Source organism: Chaetodon auriga, chromosome 1, assembly GCF_051107435.1.
Source record: "Chaetodon auriga isolate fChaAug3 chromosome 1, fChaAug3.hap1, whole genome shotgun sequence".
Taxonomy (NCBI): domain Eukaryota; kingdom Metazoa; phylum Chordata; class Actinopteri; order Chaetodontiformes; family Chaetodontidae; genus Chaetodon; species Chaetodon auriga.
The window spans coordinates 15939058-15946562 of NC_135074.1; positions in this window are offsets into that span (position 1 = coordinate 15939058).

Below are 7505 nucleotides of genomic sequence, written 5' to 3' on the forward strand. Positions count from 1 at the left end.
GCACGGCACACGAGGTGAAATTTGACTTCCGCCTTTAACCCATCCTGGTCGTCCCTCCTCCGCGGCAGACCAGGAGCGGTGGGCCACCGATGAGACCTTAAGTCTGATATACAGCTGTGTGTTAAGGGCTACACTGTAGACTATGCTGTAGCCAATGTTCACCCCGTCAAAAATGTAACAGCACTTACCACTCTACAGTGGCTGCAGAGATGTGGAACCTGTAAGAACTGTGATTGGTCAGCATGGGCTCCTGTGTTTTCTCCCACAAGTTCTGACGCTGTTGCAGATTGTTGATAGTGAAGACAACGTTAAGGAAGTAGAAGAAAGTCTCATTAGTGTTCTCCTTTCAGTTAGCTTACATCTAGAAAAGACGGCTTCACTGTAAACCCTCTGCTCAACATGATCACCACCCTTTGTTACAGTGAATGAAGACAACTGGTGGCAGTCCTGACGCAACAAAAACTTTTGCACTGGTATTCACAGTATTTCCATAGAAGTACATAATTTATGTGAACATTATAAGAGCATAAACAAAAAACTAGATTATACTTTAGTACAACTGAAAAAGTACAATGTACTGGCATTTTTGCACATCAACGGTAGATGGTAATAGGTACATGCTAACCATAGGACCAACAACAGTGTATTCCACTGAGTCTTATCAATAATATATATGACAGATATTTTATCTGCAACAGGCTGTAGCAACCACAGCCGCCCTGTCATACTCTACCTGGTCCACTGGAGTATTTGCAGTGTACCAGAGCAAACACTGAGATTCATGGCTGCATGAGCAGCTACAGAGAATCCCCCTATAAGATCAACAAAAATGATCAATTCAGTATGCCAGTATAGCAAGGGAAATATGCTGACAGGTAGGCGAAGGAGAAACAGAGAGAAGAGAGAGATTAAAAAGGTGAAAGAAGAATAGAACGAGGGTGCATGAACAGAAACGGGCTGGGATGAAGCATGTTCGCTCTTCGGTGCTCTAGCAACTAAAGCAGCTGTCGTGATCGCCTGATGTCTACAGACAGACAGACAGACAGACACACACACACACACACACACACACACACACACACACACACACACACACACACAGTCTTGTTTCCATTGCTTCTGGGAAGATTTCTTAGACTTACATTCATTTCCTGACGACTCACCCAAACCATAACCACTACTTGCCCAACCCTAACTCTTACCCTAACCTTAACCCTAGTCTGCACTGTAAAATTTGATGATTTACTTTATGGGGAGCTCTGTTCAGTCCCCATAAAGAAGGTGAGTCTCCACATTGTTACTGTGTAAACAGATCTATGTCCCCAGAATGTGAGTAAGACACACACCTCAACACATTAAGAAGCGCACCATCTCTGTCCTTACTGTAGCTACCTCCACAGCATTATGTAAGTGCTCCACTTGTTGTCTCAGGCCTTTGATTGGGAACTAGGACATAAGAAACACAGACAGTGATGTACACACACACACACACACACCACATTTTTTAATCCCTCTCTATTGTATAGGATGGTGGGCGGGTGTAAAATTGTACCTGTAATGTATATGTTTTGGTCATTTTGTTCTTGACACTCCACGAATTTGTATTTTGTTATCATGGCATTGATATATTGCAAAATGTTATACGTATCTCAAAGTCAATTGTAAAATGATTCATAGACAAAATAACAAGACATGAAAGCCTGATTTTTACTAACCCAGTATAGTAATGCAGCACCTCTATTCACCCTCTCTCTGAAACATGTCATGAAACAATTTTTGTCTTTGACAATGATCACCATGTCAACGATCACAGCGCGAATCTCGCTGAATCTTGTTCGGGTGACTGGCAAGACTACACATATGGCCCCGACCAATCACAGCAGGATTTATTTCACCATCATGCACAAATTCAGATGTCATCGGGGAGGCCTTTGTAGCAACTGTCAATCAAACTGAGAGAAGCGTTGTGTTTGATGTCTTGCGTACCAAAAAAAAAGAAAAAGAAAGAAAAAAACTACTGTGAATGTGCTATAACATTAAAAACAAATGCAGAAGGTGGTGTAAACTTCCGCCCAGTCAGTCATTATTTATACATCTACTGGGTAGCATCTGGAAAACAATTAGGACAGGTACAGCGAGTTTCACATATAGTAATTTTATATCCATAGTCATTTATTCTACAAGGAGCAGGCTCGGCTGTGTTGGCTGCATCAAATAGGCTACTTTTAAGTTTGTTCTGGAATTAGTAATGATAAGCATATTCCTGCAATTAGGACCGGGGATAATGCTATGACAGCATAGCAGCTACTCGCCTGGCTGATGAAGTGCTTCTACAATTTCTCGCCAACATTTATCTTTTTTGACTCAGTCCTTGTGCCTCGAGGAAAGATTTCTGTCGGGGTGTCATGGGGTGTCTCAGACGCTGCATGACAGGTCGTTTAGCATGTCACACTACACGGGTATAGATGCCCGATTATTGTTCATGATCGGCCAAGCCACTGGTAATTTGTCGGCCGTGACAAAATCGTCTCAATATCAAGCTTGATTCATGTAGTCTGATCCAGCCATAAGACCCAGTCTGCTTTGACTGGTCAGCGCCCACAGAACTAAGCAGGCACCCCAGCTCACAGCTCTGCTGGTGTTTGCAGGCAGGGAATTACTATAACCAAGTCTATCTTCTCTTCAACAGTTACTGCTTCTAAACCAAAATCTGCACAACCTCACATGTTCAAGCAGGAATCCAATCGGTCTTAGCCTCAGCTTCACAATCCAGTGGGCCACTGATGTCACAGCTTTATGGTCTGAGCAGCCAATTGCTTGGTGCTAATCAACGGTACACAGTGTTGCCAAGCAAATGCATTCCTGTTTCTTTTTCACATGTAGCTATATCATGACCTTCAGGGCATGTCTATGAAGTAAATTTACATACAGCAGCAACACACACATCAGTGGACTTCTGTATAACAGAGCAAAGTATAAACTTCCACAAAAAGCAACATGAAAAAAACAGTCACCAGCATCCAACCAACTACTCTTGTTGTTTAGTTGGATTCAAATGAGGCTTATAGTTAACACAATTACTCTTGATTTTCCCTCAATACTACATTAGTGCAGCATCGCCCCAGTCTGTGGGAGTAGCCACGTTAGCCGTGCAACATGCTAATGGCAAGGTCTATAGGATAACCTACAACATAAAAATACACAGTTAAACATAAAACTTGATAAATCTTAGCACTATATTTCCATGAGAGAAAATACATCCACACACACTCCAGATTTTATCAAAACTGACATCAATTCACTGGGGCTTGACATCCTCAGATGGTGGGAGTTGGTGTAGACTTTTGTGTTGGTTCTTGCGGCCAATATCAGAAACACTGGCGTGCTTTGCTTGTAATGTTACCGTCCATATCTTCATATAGCATCGACAGACAGCGAAGTAGATTCACAAAGTTTCAGTGGGCAGTACAGTCACCTCGCTCGAGTTGGTGTAGTGATGCAGACACATAAGAAAAGGCTGGACTACGAGGAAGGTGTTTCTGGCATTTAAGGGGCAGTGTTTTCTGTAGGACGGAATAACTCCCTTTGGTGTGGACTGTGGGCTTTGTAACTTTACAGACATTTTACATGACAAAAAAGATATGTAACGCACACTAAAGGAAAGGGGAAAACTCAAAAAGCACAACATGGTTTCCTCAATTGACTTATTGCTCACCTTCACTGTGCTCTAAATTGCAGCTGCCAAAATGCAACCACTGCAGTCCTATTTTGCATTTAAATCTGAGTGCTCTCCGTGCTTCCAAGTATTTATACTGTTGCACAGCTGTAGTGTCTGTGTGAGTGTGGGATGATATTATATTTTTGACGCATTTCTGAGCAACATTTTGAGCTCCCCCTCTCTGGCTTGAAAAGATCAGTACTGCACTTTTCGTTTTCTCTGGGCTGGACCACAAACATGCGAGACATGCTCACAAACATGTTTCAGTTGTGTCCAGGACCACTAAATATTTTGGTTACTCCCGAGGTTGAAGTCAAGGGCTTGTGATGCACAATTTTCATTGCAGCTTGTTGATTTCTTCCACTCTGTATGTGAAAGCAAAGAGAATAACAGGTATGGGTGACTGCATAGCTGACCCTTATATTACTAGAGAGACCAAGAGTGTGTGTGTGTGTGTGTGTGTGTGTGTGTGTGTGTGTGTGTGTGTGTGTGTGTGTGGAGGAGCTGTGGTCTACTTGACAGTGATTGACCATGACAGTGGAAGTGTATGGGCCTGCTGCCAGGAGCAACAGCATCCTGCTACCACACAAACACACACACACACACACACACACATATATATACATACATAAAAATAGTGGACTTGTTGAATGGTAAAATAATAGGATTTTATTGTAATGTTTCCGAAGGTCACAATGTAGTTTGCATCCTGAATAAATGAGTGAATAAATCTAAAACACACAAATGATGAGGTAAAGGGCAAGAGGGATCACTGAATGGTCCGATGAGTATGAAAAGTATGTGAATCATATGAAACTGTTTAGAAAAAATGGTAAGCCACCTTGACTCTGACACATCTTATCTTGTGATAAATCTATCGAGCAGACAACAACCTAAATAATGGTCTTCATCTGATTCACTTGGAAAAACCTCATCTTTAAGTATTTGCCCGTCATTGAAAGTGTGTTGCATGCGATATTTTGTGATTTGTAATTCTGAAATTGTGTATATACTGTTAGACTATGTGATGGAAATCCTCTCATATGATGATCTTGTTTGCCCGTCACATAACACCAGATGTAAGTAACACACTGGAAACTACTTGACTTTAGTTCTTTATTCCTTCACTCCTTACATGGCCTTGTTGACCACTGTTTCCCATTATTACTCTCACCTCATTCAGCTCAGACTGGTTCCATGACCTTCAAATTGATTATAAAGGCACTTATTGTCTATATTCTTGTTCTTTCACCAACAGACTCATACTTGTGTGTCTACACCCCTTACAAGGATGTAATAAAAATCTCATGAGCAAGCCTGCTTTGACGATCTTTATTTCATATTTCCACCACAACTACATAAATTAAGGCGGCACGGTGGCACGGCAGGTAGTGCGCGTGCTTCACAGCAAGGAGGTCGCTGGTTCGATCCCCGGGTTGGGCAGGGCCTTTCTGTGTGAAGTTTGCATGGGTTCTCTCCGGGCACTCCGGCTTCCTCCCACATTGACTCTAAATTGTCCATTGGTGTGAGTGTGAGTGTGTGTGAGTGTGTGTCTGTCTATGTTGCCGATGTACGATCGCCGTGTACCCCGCCTCTCGTACCCTAGCTGGGATAGGCTCCAGCCCCCCGCAACCCCGAAAGGGATACGCGGGTATAGAAGATGAATGAATGAATGAACTACATAAATTAATCCACCATAGTTTGCCATACCATTTACTCTACTACTGGTGTGTGTGTATCTGTGTGTGTTGTGCTATTGTGGGTAATGTTGCACATCAGTGAGCAACATGATTTTATCGTAATACTGGATTATTGTTTGATAGTTTTTGCAGTAGAATGGTGATTTGTCAAATATTTAATTCATAGGGTTCGACAAATGCAGATATTCCCATCTGGTTATTTAATCCAGTGCATAAGTGTTTTGTTAATTGATTTCAGAAAATCTTACCACTACTTTTATCCATGTATCCACTGTTATTCTGAAAAATAAGCAATTCTATAGTTAACATCAATTTCAAAAAGTGTCAAAAGAGACCAGGGAAACCGTGTGGTTCACCAGAGCAATAAATGATTAAAATGAAATCTAGAATGGGTACGTTACCTGATTAGCAACAGTTCAGTAGGTAAAAGATTTTTAAATCTATAAAGTCTCTGCAGGGATTATTAAAGTTTCAGCTAATGTAAAAAGCACACGGCAACCAGAGCAAAGGTTAAAAATGTACTGCTACCTTCTGATCAAGTTGTACACAGTTGACCGTGAGTAAAGCTGAAATAACTTACAGGTTTTGGATGTACAAAACCATGAGGAAATTCTGTGCTGTATCACCTTAAAAAGCGAATAGTGTTGTTTAATATTTGTGTAACAGGTTGGTTTAGGACCTCATTGCAGTACAACCAGTACACGGGAGTTGCCTTCACTGACTTTGATCTCAGACATGACAGAGATGGATAAGCTATAGTACAGATCAATGTCCTGTTTGGAACTATTGAGAGTCTCTTGAAATGTTTGGTGAACCAAACATTCAACAGTCACAAGCAGGCAGAGATCCAGGAAGTGCAGGGACAAACTCTTGGTCAGAGGCTGAAGGCAGAGGTGTGTACCATATAGAAAAGGAAACCAGGTGAAGTCAAAGGCAGACAGGTCCAGTGACTAGAGATCAGTCGATGAAAGAATAATCCAGTAGCGAGTAAGTGTGGGAGAGCATCTTAAATACTAGGCTGATTGGGAATCAGGATCAGGTGAGTGGGCAGGTGGGCGTGGCTGGCAAGGAGAGTGAGAATAGAAAAGTACTGGCTGAGCAGGTGAACTGATGAAAAGGGAATTTCAGCAGGTAAGAGACTGAATGCACTGTGACAGAGAGGAGACAACCGGAAGGCTTTTATCTCAAATGTAATAACTCTCTAAGATTAAAGAGAAGAAGTAAGAAAGAGACAGAATAACACTGACCGTGAAGCAGCCTGAAAACAAAAGCTTTGTTTATGCATGAAGTCCACCTGAACCTGTAGCTCCACCATGAATTACAGCACACATAATTTACTTGCATGCAGCGGAAATGGCATAAAGACATATAATGTATGCAATGACAGCAGGTTGCTGCAAATTTGAGTCTTTCATTAGACTGGCAGTGGGGAAATTTGATCCTCGGGACCTTGTGGGCAAGGGTCGTCTAATCTAATTGTAAGGTCGCAACCACAACCATTGTACTCTCGTGTCCAGGCATGCATACTAAAACACACATTCGCACATCAGTAATGGCTCTCTGCTGGACTTAAACGGCTCTCTTCTATTTACCAGAGGCTGGATTTGACCTGTGGGAACACGTACTGCCCTTACTAAACAACTAGGCCTTCGTACAGTACAATTAATTTAGCTGACATGGCTGTTTTTCCAGCGATGGGTTAGCCAACAGAAACTTAAAATGTACCCATTTAAGATGTAGTACAACCAATTAGAGGTGTCATATTATGAATTACACTTCTATAATATAATTTGTACAACAGGAACTACTACTAATAAAACTACTACTACTACAACAACAACAACTGTAACAACTACCTATATCATGGTTGGGGGACATTCAGGCAACAGCTTGCAATTTAGATTTACAAAAAAAATACTGAGAAATAAATAAAAAATCTCCAGACCGCAATTACTTTTTCTGTGATAAAAGAAAATAACTTAAAATAGTAGATAAACACGTCCCTCTGAATAGTATCTTCCATTCTAGCTGTATGCCTGTCCAGGTCAGTCATGGTGAATGCAACACAAACAACAGTTATATGTCAT